This window comes from Hippoglossus stenolepis, chromosome 3 (genome assembly GCF_022539355.2).
Source record: "Hippoglossus stenolepis isolate QCI-W04-F060 chromosome 3, HSTE1.2, whole genome shotgun sequence".
Taxonomy (NCBI): Eukaryota; Metazoa; Chordata; class Actinopteri; order Pleuronectiformes; family Pleuronectidae; genus Hippoglossus; species Hippoglossus stenolepis.
This window is the reverse complement of record NC_061485.1, coordinates 10124288-10140417: the sequence shown is the minus strand read 5'-3', so window position 1 is coordinate 10140417 and position 16130 is coordinate 10124288. Positions and strand designations below refer to the sequence as shown.

Genomic DNA, 16130 nt, shown 5'->3' with positions numbered 1-16130 from the left:
TCGGAGACAAAGGGAGGAAAACTCATGCATCACATTTCACTCCCGGCCTTTTTGTGTCACAAAGTGAGAGTTTGGAGAAATGCAGTTTGAATTTTTGGACGTGCACCAGGAGGGGAATTATTTTATGTTAAATCCTAAAGAAGATATTAGTTTTTTCCAGAAATTCAGAATCGACATTTTTTTTTGGACAGGATGGATAGTTTGTTGTCAACAAATCTTCAATTGTTTGTCAGTGAGTTAGCAGCATTACACAATAACTACTGGACGGATTACCATGGAACTTGGTGGAGGGGTGTGGTAAGGTTCAGATCTGGATCAGGGGGCAGATCCAAGGACATTTTCACAGATTTTCCAGGAAATAATTTAAGAATTTTGATGAAACAAATCAGGCAGAATTAATGAGAATAACATCTATGAGTGTGTGAAATTTTGTTCAGCTTGATTGAAGGAGGTATGAGCTCTACTGAGTGTTATTCTAGTTTGGCAGATGTAATCATTTGCATTTTTATTATTGATACATTTCATCATTGTTTCCAAAATTTTAATGAAAAACTTTGAGAGAACATCCTTAAAATACCATATTCTCTCCATGAAAGCAGATATTTGTTTTTGTTCTCATTTCCGTCCTCATCATACTTTCAGACCAGAGAGCATGAAACACACACTTCCTCTGTCCGGCTGTGATGTGTTTTTCTGTTTGGTTCTTTTCACAGCCTCATTCTCTCAATTCTGAACATCTCTAAGCAAAGTGCAGCAGCAGCAGCAGCAGCAGCAGCAGCAGCCCGGCTGCCAGACGCAGGCCCCTCCGGCCTGCTGCAGGTCTAAATTACTGTAATCAGAGGATGAATAGCAATCAGCAGCCTTGTATGAGCTCCTGGCAGAACGCCTGACCCCCGGCTCCCTCCACCAATCAGACCACTGCATCCCATTCACAACTAATCATGACGTGCACTTAAGAGCTCCGCCACTTCCCTCACATTCGATGGAGGAAGCACTCCTCTCCTCCTTTAGTCTTTTTCGGGGATGACGGTGTGAGATGAAGCTACATGGTTCCACTGAAAGAAGATTTAGACGTTAATTTCTGATGCTGCTGACGACGATGTTGTTGTTCAAGTGAGGCAGGAAATGGAAAATAAAGGTGTTGTAGATTTCACAGGACTGAAGTAATCACTCACAGGTTTGATTACCAGTTTAAAGATTTACCCATGTACCCAAGTATATCGGTGTGTCAGGGTCATATTTGTTTCTTGGCCTTAATGAGCTGAGGAGATGTTTACATTTTCCACACAAATTACACATAGCACAATATGAAAGTTTTGTGATCAATTCCTTATTTTATATTTAAACAAGGAAAATCAAACAAACAGAAACTAAATAAAGGAAAGACATGACAGAGTCAGAGTAACTGTGATTCTATACTGTTGTTCTGTATTTTGTCTATTTTATTGTTATACTGATATGGACCTGTGAGTCTGAAATTAAATAATAATCAGATTGTACATAGCATTATCCAAGAAAACAAGAGCCCCTATTTTTATAGTAACCGTATCTCAGAATGCCCAAAAATATTCTTATATGATTAATTATACTATAATCCCTATAATTATATTCCTTGGTGTATATAAATGCTTTAACCTGATAAACCTTCTGCATAATATTAATTGTTTATAAAAATCTAAAATTGACTTCCAGCCTCGCAGGCGTCACTGTCTGTGCAGCAGGACGCCCTCTATCTCAGGAGGAGCCACAGAGGAGGGCGGGGGTCCCTCAATGTCCCCCTCCACTTATTGTTGGATGTTTGAGCTTCACTGTGCAGAATAATGAATCTGCAGAGTCTGACACTTCAAAACTCTTCTCACACATTTACCTGCCGAGGAGGAAAGTTTCTCTGAGCTCATCACCTTGAATTTATCAAATTAAAGTTTATCAGAACTCTTCAACATCACAAGTGGTTTCAAAAGCAATCTACATACAACTTATACAGGTGGGATGTAGAAACTCTGAAACATAATATAGCACAAAAAAAATCTAAGTATGGTTTGTTCAGTCAATGAGGAAATATCCTGTGTCCAGCAGTTAAATGTGTGAAAATAAAGATTCTGCACATCCACAGATTCAGGTTGTTTTTATTATTTTTATTTCATTGTTTGAGATTCAAGAAATAATTCATCTTTGTCTCAAAACTCATCTTTAAGCGGCTGAATTAGTCAAAAGCAGTAAAAACCAGACGTGTGCAGGTCGGAGCCTCTGAGCAACTTTTATGAAGAACACATGAGACGACATGAAGGAAACAGACGTGATGGAGGGAGAGAATGAAAAGATTATCTGCCATTAAGGAGAAGCCTCTGTCATATATGACTCACCCCCTCCCCTCCTATCTCCCTCTTCTTACCCTCTGCCTCCCCCACACTCTTCCCCACCCTCTGCTCGCCGCCAGGAGTGGATCACAGCGTTTATCTCCACCATCCAGCCCCCGGTGTCTCCTAGCAACGGAGCACGGATCATTTAACTGCCCCAGCATCCTCTGTTTTATTCTTCCAGTTGTTACACACAGTCTGCCAACTGCCTTTATTCACATGTTCACCACTCAGGCCCAGAAATCTACCCACTGTCTGGTTATTCCAGGTTTTCTTTGTCGTCAGTACTTGTATCTGTGGCTCGGAGGCACTCAAACCATATCAGTGCCACACTTGAGTCAGACAGACAGGCAGGAGAGGCTGCTCTGTCACGACGTGTCACTCCAGGATCCAGCAGGTGCACAAGACACACACTGACACGAGCACAAACGCACACATCAACACACACACACACACACACACACACACACACACACACACACACACACACACACACACACACACAATCAATGGGGGAAGACAGGACTTGGCCCTCAGTCTGAAAGCCCCTCGCAGAATCAATTAGCATTTAAATTAATGAAGCGCGTAATGAAGAGAGCGCTATCTCCCCTGCAGAAGGCCGACAGACAGGCACCGAGCTGATTGTGAATCTGCATCAGGACGACACTGAAAAGGATCAAACATATTCAAACAGCCACTTCGTCAAATCCCCCATTCTTCTCTTCTTTTTTTTGAAGGAAAAGCACCAAATTAAAAGCAGAGGGGCTTTAAATAAACCTACAGTTTGTCTGTGGTGTTAATATAATCACATTTCCATATAAAAAGTGACATTAATATAACACATAATTAAAGATAAAATGATTGCAGGGAAAAGCCTGTCTTTATCTTTCAATATCCATCAGCGCAAATATGCTTAAAGGAGGCGGCTTCCGCTGCAGATAACCCTGAATCATTTACTCACACAGATTTGAGACCATCGCAGCTATTCACAATAAACATCTTTATTCAAATAGACTATACTGTATATATATATAAAAACTGCTAAATTAATATTGTGATGTGGGGCTGAGTCAAACTGGTACGAAGGAGAAACAGAAAACTGTAAGAGATTGTGAAAGAAGAGGAGAAGCTGAACACTTCAATTAATAACAGTTGGACATTTAATTAGATGTAAAAATAAATATGTTTAATATCTTTCATTTTCCCCCAAAACAGTTAGAAACTCTAAGGAGGAAGCTGAGGAGACAAAGTGTAAAATGTGTAGAAAAGCTGTGATGCTTTAATTTGTATTTAATATATGTATTTTTATATAATCTTCAGGAGGGTCAGCTGTCACAAACCCACACAGCTCATAATCATCATTTATACACCAGTAGAAAATTAGTAGAAAGTGGGAAATGTGTGAGAAAAACACATGATTAGGGCCCGAGCACCTCCGCTGGGAGGCCCTATTGTATTTCGAAGGATTTGTATTTCCCTTTTGGGGCTTTATCAGGGCCTAGACGTTCAGATTGTTACCAAAGTTTGCAGGGAATTCAAAACCCCAAAAAGTTATTGTATTCTGGAGTAATTTGAAATGGGTGTGGAAAAATGGCTCAACAGCGCCATCTAAGGAAAAGCCCCTCAGTTAGCTTTCACCGATCTTCACAAAAATCGTAGCCCAGGTGTATCATGACCAGACAAACAAAAAAGGTCAGAGGTGCAATTGGAAAAAAGAAACAGGAAGCCCGCCATTTTGACTTTAGTGGCCATATTGGCCATTTTCCACATTTTTACTTTGATGTACTTGTCCCAGGGCTTTCATCAGATCAACTTCATATGGCGATGCGTGTCATCACAACAAGATGGAGATGAAAACTACCTCAAAGATCGATTTTTCGTCACACGGTGTGACCGTGGCGTGGCGTCAAAGTTTGATTACACGCCATCAAAACACGAGGTTCTGTATCTCTGACATATTTGGTCGAATCGAGTCCAAACTAGACATGTAAGACAAAAGTCCCGGCCTGATGACATCTACACACAAATCATGACTTAAAAACACAGCGCCCCCTGGTGGCAACAGGAAATGTCTTGTTTTTTGCATGTCTTACACTTGGAAGTATTCCTCCTCATCTACTGACTGCAGCCATGTCAAACCTATGTCAAAAGGGTCTCAAGACATTGATAATGTAGGCATAAGATTACTGTGACTTTTCGTCAAACGCCATATTAATGGCGTGGCGTTAAAGTTCATCGACTCGCTGTGACACACGAAATTGCTGTAACTTCCGTGTTCATGGGTCTATCTCCCTCAAACTACATTTGTGTAGCAACAGCCCCCAAAGGAGACGATGTTGTCATAAGTCCAGTGTGCATTGTCCTATCACCGCCAAACTGATGTCTCATGATCAGAGACCAAGCCTGAACAGCTCTATGTGTCAATATTTCCTCAGTGTCATAGCGCCACCTACTGATTCGCCATGAAACAGGAAGTACTTTGTAAATCCACTCTGCATTATCCAACCAGCTCCGAACTACTGACCTATGATCATAATCCTGACCTGAACACATCCATATATTAATATTAGTTCAGGGTCATAGCGCCACCTACGTTACGTTACTTTACGTTACTTTTCGTTACTTTTAGTTACTTGTCGTTACTTTGTAACTTTTTGTTACTTTTAGTTACTTTGTTGCTTTTCGTTACTTTTCGTAACTTTTCGTAACTTTTCGTTACTTTCGTACTTTTAGTTACTTTTAGTTACTTCTACTTTTTCAAGTTACTTTCGTACTTTTAGTTACTTTCGTACTTTTAGTTACTTTCGTACTTTTAGTTACTTTTTAGTTACTTTCGTACTTTTAGTTACTTTTTAGTTACTTTTGTACTTTTAGTTACTTTTTAGTTACTTTCGTACTTTTAGTTACTTTTTAGTTACTTTTGTACTTTTAGTTACTTTTTAGTTACTTTTGTACTTTTAGTTAACTTTTTAGTTACTTTCGTACTTTCAGTTACTTTCGTACTTTCAGTTACTTTTGTACTTTTAGTTACTTTTGTACTTTTAGTTACTTTTTAGTTACTTTTGTATAGAGTGCTGTACCTGGACTGGCTGTAGACACCGGGGCAGTAGAAGAGAGCCGTCATGACATACTGCCGTGGACAGATGCTGCAAAGCACCAACCTGATCCCATACAGAGAGGTCAGCACGAACACCAAGAGGGTCAGCAGGAAACTGCGGTGGTTTGCCTGTCCGACACAGCTGTTTATCCTGCAACACCTCAACACAAACACACAAACACAACACAGACCCACAAGACAAAGATCTGTGAGACCCAAGCTGACCTGGATATGTTGGCTCCATATACCTGCTGTACTTAAAATAACTCAGTAGATGTAGTATTTGAAGTTTACATTTGAAAGACTATTGAATATTTCCTGGTCAGACTATCATGTGGGTTATTCTAGTTTGGTGGTAATAGATTCAGTATACTCACAGTATATCATGGTTGGTTCTGGAGTTTCTATCTATATAGTAAATGTGAATAATAAACAGGAAGATTAACATCATATATACATTTTATTCTTTTGTCTTTGAGGTTGTAAGTCTATTGCAGACAATGAAACAATTCAGAAACTGTGCATGAGGTATAAAGAGATTTATAAAACTGACATCATCATCTTTAATGTTCTTGGCAGTGTGCCGTTCAGGAAAGTGTCTGATAAAGCTCACAAACAAATAGACACCCTGTCTTCCTGGTTGGCCTGAGACAGATCCCAGTTTACCAGTTTTCTAGTTCAAGTTTACATTTCAAGACATTTTTGCTGGGAGCAGTTTCCATTTAAAAATCAATCTTTGGATGCAAAGAGTTTTTCACTTGAGCCCCCGCTCCCCAAAATGTCTGTGCACGGCCCTGAGGAAACCAGTGGGTACAGTAGGAGTCTTTGCTTAAGACATGAACGTTGTTGTGTAATTACAGGGCAGTTATCTAATCTGTCATAATTCAATATTCACTTTCATGATGTGGTGTGAATGTACAATTCAAAGAAGTATAAAGATATTATAATATCAAATCCAACCCACCAGACACAGTGGTGGTCCAGACGCTTGACGCAGGATCCACAGGTTCGACAGTGTCCGGCCTGCGGGGGTCGCATTGTTTTGCACACAGAGCATCTGCTCCACTTTTCTGTCAGGGCAGGAGGAGAGGAGGAGGAGGCCGCTGATTGGATGGATCCATTAAGATGTGTAGAGTCCTTGTTAACCTCCTCACTCTGGCTGTGATAGGAGTTGGTGTGAAACCCTGGGCCTCTCTTGGTGTGAATGAGAGATCCGATGGTGAGGATCATCCCAGCAGTCACAGTGCACAGCTGCAGATGGCTGACGTCCCCACGCGGTAGAATCTCTGTGATGAAAAGGTAATACATGTAGGCCAGAGAGAACAGCGCCAGAGTGAGGAAGAAGAGGGTGCGTCTCCTCTTGCGGTGCGTGGCGTAGTAGTACCAGAGGACCAGGCTGGGCAGAGCTGTCAGGATGATGATGCCCAGCAGGTAGTGCAGCGCTGCGGCCAGACAGCAGAGGCAGCAGCACCAGGGCCGGGATCATGGAGATCTCCAGGTTGTCAATCAGGGCCCCGAGAACAGGAGAGTGACATCCGCTGTGAGGGGGTTTGTGTCTCAGCCACCTGCAGCGCACACATTCAGGCAGAGTTACAAACACTTGAAAATAAAAAAACTTAATTGGGAATGATGCTAATACACTTTCATTGATCAAACTAATAAGATGATATGAGGAAATATCACATGTTGTTTTCTTATTAGAAGGGTCAGACCCTGTAATTTTAATATTGTGCTTTGGTGTGATGTCACACGTGTTTGGTTTTAAACTGTAAAAAGATAAATAAATGGATAAAATGAAATGAATTTATGATTAAATACATTGCAACATGAAGTCATGAAGTCTCAGAAGGATCTGGGGCCCTGGGACATTTCTTCACTCGGCCTGAAGTTTATTGTACTAAAGCAGGGATTCCAAAACCTTTGAGTCCTTGATGCCCAAAATAACCGAGTCAGAGATATGTGACCCCCATTACCCCAAAGGATATTTTAGCTGAGCTTGTTCACAAAAAATCTCCCATGTGCAATGTTTCCTGTGGTGCTGTAAACTGACCTGCTGCAACTGATGCTGTCACTCATCTGTCATAATCACCATGCATGGTTATTTACATGGTTTTATTCTAACAAGTACTTTTTTTAGCTTTTGGAACAATTATGGCTAAAATGTGATATTGAGAATTGCATCTAAATTGTATCACACTCGCAGCAGCACATGGGATCATCTGGCTCCGGAGGCTTTAACTTCTCCCATTTCATTATGGCTTCCTGAAGTTCACAGGGCAACTTCGTTCTCTGGAGCGATGCACAAATGAACTACACCATTAAAACAAACTATTAGTGCAGGGAACATATCTATGGAAATGTACTGACAGAATCTATAACACAAAAACACACACACGATCTATAACTTTGAAAAAAGCACATATATACATACATTTCAACATATATATAGGAGCAATTATCGTAATTATAGAGGGTTTACTTTACATCTGAATTGGCAGCAATATTTCATCTATCTTACTGTCTATAATGATATAAAACCACTTATCAATTAAAAGCAACTAATTAGGGCCCGAGCACCGGCCCTATTGATCGCTCTCTCCACTAACCGCAACAGGCTTCAAAATGCCTGTGCTCGGGCCCGTTAGTGCTACAACGTAGCCCTAGTTATTATTATTATTATTATTATTATTATTATTATTATTATTATTATTATTATTATTATTATTATTATTATTATCATTATTTATTGCTGTATTAAGTTTTTTGCAGCCTTTTGAAGATGGACTCAGACAGCTGATGATGTATGTCACACACACACACACACACACACACACACACACACACACACACACACACAACACGACAGACAGTGACACAGCCGATGGACAGCTTGTCTTACACATCTGCAAATCTGACTGTCTGTGTTTGCATAAACCAATGCTTTCACGTGTGTGTGTGTGTGTGTGTGTGTGTGTGTGTGTGTGTGTGTGTGTGTGTGTGTGTGTGTGTGTGTGTGTGTGTGTGTGTCTGCATGCCTTTGCTCACACGCTGACAGCAGCTACTGAGTGGCACACAAACCTTATCACCTCGACACAGTGACAACAGAGAGCTTTTAGCCGAGAGCCTCATGTTAGACTGCTGCTTCCTTCATTTCAAACACCCCACTGAGAGGAGGGGGAGGAGGAGGAGGAGGAGGAGGGCTGTGCTTCTCCTCCTCAACATCACTTATGAATCAAGACCCCTCCCTTTCCCATGAATCACTGCCATTCAGACCCCCCCCCATGTCCCCACACAAACACAAATCAAACGCACCCTGCTTACTCCAAATACTGTCCAACATTGATTTAACTTACATTTGTTTTCAGGAGGAAGAGGAGACGAGAGGAAAACCGAGACTGAAGGAGAGAAGAGAAGAAAAGAGAAGAGGGAAAAGGTGAAGAAAGGGAATGAATCAAGATTAGAGGAAGAAGGAAAGAAGAGGAAAGAAAGAATTAAGGGACAGGAAAAAAAAAGAATGGATATAAAGATAGAAGATTGGGTAGGAAAGGACAAAATAGTTGCTGAAAGGAGAGGAGAAAGGAGAGAGACAGAAGGAAAGAAAAGAGGAAAAGGAAAGAAACAATAAGAGACGATAGCAGGAAAGTAGAGGAAGGAGTGAATGAAAGGGGGAAGAAAAAAGAAAGGAAAGGACATAAAGAGAGGAGAGAAGAGGAGAGAAGAAAGGAGTGACAGGAAAGGGCAAGAGAGGAGAAGAGAAGCTGAACATGCAGTCCTGTCCCTCAGGTGTTCCCTCAGATGTCTTAACAGCTCCTTTGCACCACAGTCGTGACCGTGCACACGCAAACCCATCATCCAATGACGAGCCACAAACTCAGAACACACGCCTGCCCACACACACACACACACACACACACACACACACACACACACACACACACACACACACACACACACACACAGCGTCATCCCACTACCATGGTGCCTGGTGGCTGCTGCACTTTCCAGCAGTGTAGTGTGGAGAGACACCCACGATGCACCACTCCCTCCAGGGGGCTTTTCCTGACCACAGCACAAGAGAGAGAGAGAGAGAGAGAGAGAGAGAGAGAGAGAGGGACGTGGGTGGACAGTAGTGATGATGACAGTGGGACGCCAGAGGAAAGAAAGCCAGTCACAAGTCTGTGTGTGTGTGTGTGTGTGTGTGTGTGTCTGTGTGTCAGTGAGGGAGGGGGGGGGACACCCCTGTGATCTCAGTGTGTCAGAGGATGATGATGCTGCTGTGTTGTGACAGAGAGATGGGACAGAGCTTCATTGAGCTGCAGACTGACTGAGACGGGGCCGAGAGCAGACGTACAGAGAGAGAGTCACAATACATGGATACAGCAGCTAACACACTGAGCACAGTCATCTAAAGTATATATATATATATATATATATATAAAGTATTAATATAGTGTCTAAAGCAAAAAACCTCTATGAGATATAACTTGAAGATGCTGATGTTTTTCCTTATTCTAAACATAACCAAAGCTTTTTCTACAGTATTTAAATGTACATTCATATTGCTCTTCAGTTACTTGTGTATATTGCTATTTAAGTTTATATTGAAGTCTATATAGGACAATATACATATATATATATATATAGACACATTATATAATATAGTGTTAAAAACAAGAAAATCTATATGGATACAACTTGAAGCATAAGTCTGGTTATAAACGTCCATCATTGACTTTGACAACAACACTGGTACAGGCTGGTACAGGAGATGCAAATATATAAATGTTCAAAGGATTGAAAAATTCGAACCAATTACTGATATGCCAACGTGCACATGACTTATACCACCTGTCAGAAGTTGCCATTAGTTTCTAACACAGACGAGAGTTGTTCTTTTATGAGGATTGAACTTCAGTGTGATGGAGAACAGAAGTTGACTTCTATTCTCATGATTACCGCTGTCGATATTCTCACCAGACTTTCACCTAGAAAGAAAATAAGTGTATTTTCCAAAATTTCAAAATGTCTTTTATTTTCAAGGACGACTAATACAAACAAGTGTTGATTAATAACAAGCCAATAAATTGATAATACTTAAATAAAAACTAACTTTGTGAAACTTTGAATGTTTTTTGTGTTACAGGCAGAAGTATTGATTCATCATTGCACATATTTCATGTTCCTCTTGAGCTGTTCTGCATTACAGTGCAGTGACGTGTCCGTGTTATTCTGTCCATCCTCTGCTCAGAGTGTGTGAACAGTGATGTAGTACCACTTCTTACTGCTGGTCTGCAGTGTTGCCTCAAGCCTCCTTTTCTCAAAGTCAATCATTCTCTCACTCCTTTGTCTGTAGACATAGACACACATACACACACACACACACACACACACACACACACACACACACACACACACACACACACACACACACACACACACACACACACACACACATACACACACACAGACTACACATCTCTCGCTGGCTCTGCCTCCCAATTATTGTGACCATGGCAACTATCTTGGTGTATGGCCCGTGGATACATTCACTATTACCAGGTCACTGCCTTGCAGCCTATCTGTCCCCCCATTCTCTCTCTCTCTCTCTCTCTCACACACACACACACACACACGCACACACACACAGTCTCCCCACACCCCAGACTCTTTCTAGCTGCTGTCGGCTTTAATCATCGGCCGCCAAGGAGGCACAAAGCTTAAAAAAGAGAGGAGAGCAAAATAACCATGGCAACAAATTTGAGGCAATTTCAGTAATAATATGAATTAGACGCCAAAGCTGAATTGTGTTGGGCAGGGAGGAAAAAGCTCTGCTCTGCTTTTCAAGTGACAGGAATAAGAAACACTGCATCGCCTGTGTTCACGTTCAGTTTTATCTGTAAAATTAGTTTTATTTTGTTCTACAGGAGGTTCTGATGTTCTGCTGTGACACTGTTTCTATTTTAACCTGGACGCCACAATATGCTGGCCAAAATAGGACACACACACAAACACACACACACAGCCACACACAGCCACTCATACAGAATGAATGTCTGAGCATAAATGGCAGCTGGCAAAACAGACTTAGCCAAGCATGAAAATCAACATGAATTCCCACTCGGCTGGAGCTCGATGCCCTGATGCGGCGCTGCCTGCGACCCGTGTCCACGTCCCCAGACAGCCCTTCACACAGCGGAGTGAAGAGCCATGCCACTCCATGAGGCGGAAATAATCTCAGAGCATTTGAGAACAGAGCAGATCTCAGATGATCTAAAGTGTGACACAGCGGCGTGTTGGAGACAACTGAGATCATCTCTGATAACGTGTCAATATTAGGTGTAGTGTAGGAATCACTCCTCAGTCTGAAAGGTCTTTTTAAACATGTTTTGGGAACTTGATCAGTGAATATTTTGAATGATCACATTTTTTTCTTCTAAGACTGAACTTCTTTGTCAGTAAAGGTCTTAAAATAGCTCATATTTCGGTTCAAGTTTATCGTTTGGTCTACAAAGGCTCAACAACATACACTCACCAAACAAAATGCTCTACAATTATCTGCATTAAAAAAAGAGCAATTTTACTTTGAGATACTTTACAAACTATAAGTAAACATTTCAAATTTGGATGTGTCTGACATTTCTGAAGAGTTTGTCCACTTTTTTCAGAATGTAATGCTTCAGGTGTGGTATTATAGATCTTCAACTGATTGATTTGAAACAAAACCAATGCAAAGAAATCAATTATGTTTATTACATTGTCATTTTAGCATATCCAAATATTTGCAGTTCAAACACTGCAAACAGATCTCATTCACAATCATTCCTGCTCTTCTGTTCAATGTGTCCTAAGGAATAAACTGGAAAAAAAAAAAAACGTTTCCCATGAGCAGGAATTCTGTCGTCACAAATGTTGTGACGACAGAATTAGTTCACATCAGTGAGTCAAGTGTTGTTTATGACGTCTGGCTGCGGTCATGAGGAACTTCACTGACTGAAAACAGATTGCATGTTGGGATACTTTTAAGAGTAAAGGTGCTGAGGTATCTGCTGTACTGAGACATGATTTATAACATTTTGAAATCATGGTAAAGTGGCTGTTTGTACAAAAAAAATCATGTTTCATTCATAAATATAAACTCACACTTCACATGTAAAGCTATATTACCTGTGATTACTTTTCCAAAATGAGACACTATTTTGGAAAAGTGTTGTGGTTCCGTCTATCAGCAGCGGTCTGTGCCATTTACAGAGCGCTGCAAACCACTGCTCCCATCTTACATTTACATCACACGTCGAGCTGCGCTGCCTCCAGGTCAAATCTGTCCTTTTTGTAATTGCAAGAGCAAATGGTCCTTTTTTTTAATAGCTCCTCACTTCCTTTGCCATCCCTTTAAGTGGCTTTAATCAGGCACTATGCAGAAGTAATTGACTGTAAACACATTTTTTGGAGAATTATAATATTGTTCATCCGAAACCTTAAAGAATCGGAATAGATTATATTATATTTTATTTGTTGTGGTAGGAGTCGCCATCCTGTTCCAGGCATTGGGATAAGATGCGTCTTGAGGCAGTTTCAATTCTTAAAAAATGAACACAAAGCTCGACATGACTATTGTTTTCTGCTCCTTCCCATATAATACTGAGATGTTGCAATGACCAGCACGCAAGGAACTTTTAAGTGAATTTCAAGACCAAATAAAAAAAATTTAAATAAAAGAGGAAATTTCTTATCTTCAACTTCATCTACAATATAATGTTCTTCAGTAGAGCTGGTGTTAAATGGGGCATTGAAACTGAGATGGGTCTTTTCTCACTCTTCTGAAAACACCAGCTGTAGGAGGCAGCATTGACAGAAAGTGGAGGAAAGGGGGAAAAAGAAGAGGAGGAGAGAGTGAGGAGGGGGGGGGCTATCAATCTCTCCATTCACCACTCTACAACAAACTGCAGCTGTGGCTGGAGATAAAAATTTAGCTTTTTTCCCTCCTCTTTCTTCCCCGGGTGATTATCAGCAGTCAGGTGCCCGGGTGGAGGTATGATCACAACAGAGCAGAGGGAGAGGCGACACAGCGAGGGAGGGTAGAGGAAGAGGAGGGCATTAGAGGAAGAGGAGAGAGGGATGGAAGGGGGAGAAAGAAGGAGGTTAACATAATAAGAGATAAGGATAGAATAGGGAGAAGAAAGGATAGAGAAAGACAAAAAGGAGATAAAGAGACAATGAGAACATGTAGAACAGAGGATGATGGGTAATTGTTTATTGAACGGTGAGGCTGCTAAACTAAAGGCAGTAACTAACCATTATTAGCTAAACTAATTGTTGATTAATATGCTGATTGCTTCTTTAATTCATTGATTGGCAATTTTTTCTCAATAAGATACATCAGAAAACAATGAAAAAAGCCAATCACAATTACTCCAATAGTCCAGAGGCCAAAGATATTCAATTTACTAGAATGTAAACAATTAATCTATTGTACAAAAAATGTTAGTTAATAATTATTAAAATTACTTATTTTCCCAATAATGAAGTAGGTGGATGTGGAAAAGAGCAGAAAATTGAAATGAATCAATTGATGATTCATCCTGCTGCACAAGTGGAAAGAAAATCCTGTATATGCCCGTTTGTCCAGATCTACTCCAAAATGTAATGGATTCTTATTTTCTACCCTTCCACCAAATTTCCTGAAAATAGGTCAAATAGCTTGTTGTTAGTTGCGCAATCCTGCTAAATAACAAACAAATGGCAATGAAAACATGAACACAACGCAGGCGACAACTGTGGCTTGTCGTTGGTTTTGCAGGTTTGATCTTAAACCACAACTGAGACTGAACGGAGAACTTGACAAACTAACATTTTGATGGTTGCTGCGGAAGAAAAAGTCAGGGGATCAGCAAAGTCATTAGGATTCGTCCTCTGGGGAACACAAACGTCTGAACAAGATTTCATGGGAAAGTGTTGAAACCAACCAACTAATCACTTGCCATCCAAAGACCACACTGTTAGCATGACTACAAACAAAGAGCTAGAAACTGGAGAGGCCAGAAACACACGTTGACTGAGCCGAGGTACAAACCACACCAACACCACCGGGAGATACCGGTACACACTACAGGAGAGAGGACAGAGAGCTGCGAGATGGAAACGCAATAAAGCAGCAGTGAGAATCTGACTGTGTGAGGAAGGAGGGGTAGAAGGTGCAGATACAGAGGTGTTTAATATTGTTTGCTGTTTATCTCAACTAAACAGAGGCGCACAATAGAGACGTTATCTCCCCCACCTAAGCGTGAGAAACATTTCAGATCATGGTGGAGGACGTGATAAGCTACATTCAAGATTGAATTAGGGAGAGGTGTGATCTGATAGCTCGACTTCTGTTACTGCAGATACGACCAGGGGAATATTCACTTGTTTTCATTGGAATACTAAAGATTTGAGGAAGAGATACAAATGTGCAATGCAACACAAATAAGGAGGATTCAACCTTTGAAGTCAATTCCTCCAACACGGACACGACCTTAAGGGCCTGTCTCTGTTTTTCATGACTGTGTAATAGCCTCAGGGGAAACATGAAAGCTTAACAATGCACCTCCATCTTTAAAGTATGGAGACCTCTCATTCTGCATGCAGGAATAAAATGATGCTCTAGGTTTAATTTTTTTGTTTTGTTTCTTTGAATTGAGCCTTAATGGTAATTAAACCTAAGGGAGGTGAGGGTACAGCAGTCTGTGGTCAGAGAGCGGGGTGCGATCATGTTACTTTTTTACACAGCTCAAACTTTGCAATTAATTTCTTCTGAAAGTGGCAACAATAGGTGAACCTGGAACATTTTGCAGGTACTAATCCAAATAAACAAAATGCTGCGGTATTGTAGAGTAAAGCTGGTAAGTGAAGAATTATAAAACAAAATGTGGTAAATCGCTTAATCAATATTAAATCTAACTTGCTAACTGTGACTGTTTCCTCTAAATATATGTACAAATGCACCAAACTCTCTGAGGGTAATTGACTCCTGTTTATTTAGTTGATATCATTTACAAAAAGGCTCACTTGACATTTACAGAAGGTGCAGAGAAGCCTCGAGTATCAGAGAACGCCTGTGTTCTCTCACTAGCCCGGCTTGCCCTCTGCAGCCGTGCACGTGCTCCTCTGTGTTCTGCTGTAATGGTACAAGAACTGCGGTCAGAAAGCAATATGCCTTCAACTGTAGACAACACGGGCAGAGAGAGAGCCTGAGGGCCGGTGTCGCAGGAAGTGAGAGAAGTTGAGTGTATTGACAGGTTTGTATGAGATGTGTCGCTGCTCCTGCCCCCAGGGACACAGCTCACTACGGCTCGCAAGTCAGGCAGAAACAAACATTAACCTCTAGTCCCTCAATGAAAGATACGTTCAAGAGAAACACAAGTGTGGAGAGTATTGATCAAATGCTTTTGCAAGGCTGGATTAACAACCAGAAAAAAAACAGCTACCACCAAGGGAACGTCCAAGGGGCCATGATTTACTCCGTATCGTTTGGGTCTATATTATTTGAGTAATTGCAAATGTGTGTTAATTGAATAAAATGATAGATGATGAAGATATGTATGCAAATAATAGAGATATAGAGGCAAACTAAGCTTATACTGATCATAAAATAAATGTTCCCCATCATTTAATAGGCTATCATATGAGTGATGTCACTA

General features: G+C 40.8%; 1 pseudogene; it reads right to left on the bottom strand.

Moving 5' to 3' along the window:
• Positions 1-5409: 5409 nt before the first annotated feature.
• On the bottom strand, positions 5410-7707 carry LOC118104646 (annotated as a pseudogene).
• Positions 7708-16130: the final 8423 nt, after the last annotated feature.